The following is a 926-nucleotide window of genomic DNA, read 5'->3' as shown; positions in this document are numbered from 1 at the left end:
TGTGAGCTTTAAAAGTTTTAATGAGAAGCCTTCTAAAATAATCTTGATTGTTGTGAGTTTTGTGTGGCTGCACCTGAAAGCCAAATATTCTTGTTGAGTGTATTGTAGTTTAGAGTGCTGAAAGAAGTATTGAACTTGAATTGTCATCTAACTGTTTGTTGATTATTGTGCAGATTGAGTAAGCTGCGAGAATGCAACCCATTGGACCAAGATAGACAGTTTTATTACATTAAAACTACTTATTGAATTCTATTGCATTTATATTATAATCTGATTGCTGACTCAGTGATATAATCATTGTTTGAAAGTGAATCATTGATTTCTTGATCTTATTGGATAAGTTGAATGCGTGCTTATTATTGAATGTCACTTAGCTGTTATATTTTCCCTTAGATACATCTATATCTATTGTGTGTGACATAATTGTGCATAATTTGATCTGTTTGAAGTAATTAAGCATCATTCAGAATTCAAAATTGTGAATTAGCTTGTAGGCATTTCTGCATTGCAAATTGGATTGATTAGAGTTTGAATAGCTAGGGTTGGTTGTTTAAGAAGTTCAATCTCAGATCTACATTACATACACCTAAATCTGGTTCATGTCTAAATTCCATTTGTATTTTCTAGAATCTAGTATATTGATAAGCTGTCGTTGAAGCTATCAAATTAATACTACTTTTCAAGGCAACTTCAGTATTGCCTAGTAGTATTCAAGAAAGTAGATAGGGCTAAAGTAACCCTAAGTCGTCTCCCAACGAACACGGAATTGCTTTTGAATATCTGACTCTTATGAATGTTATGCAATGCTTATGAGTAATGAGTAAAAGTGAGAATGTTTAAAGAATGTTGTAGAACAAAAAGGAATCTTAAAAACAATTATGAAGAAACAAGCTAATTCCACTGCTTTTCCAAAATAGATTCATCAT

This window comes from Vigna radiata, chromosome 6 (genome assembly GCF_000741045.1).
Source record: "Vigna radiata var. radiata cultivar VC1973A chromosome 6, Vradiata_ver6, whole genome shotgun sequence".
Lineage (NCBI taxonomy): Eukaryota > Viridiplantae > Streptophyta > Magnoliopsida > Fabales > Fabaceae > Vigna > Vigna radiata.
This window is presented reverse-complemented; position numbering follows the sequence as displayed.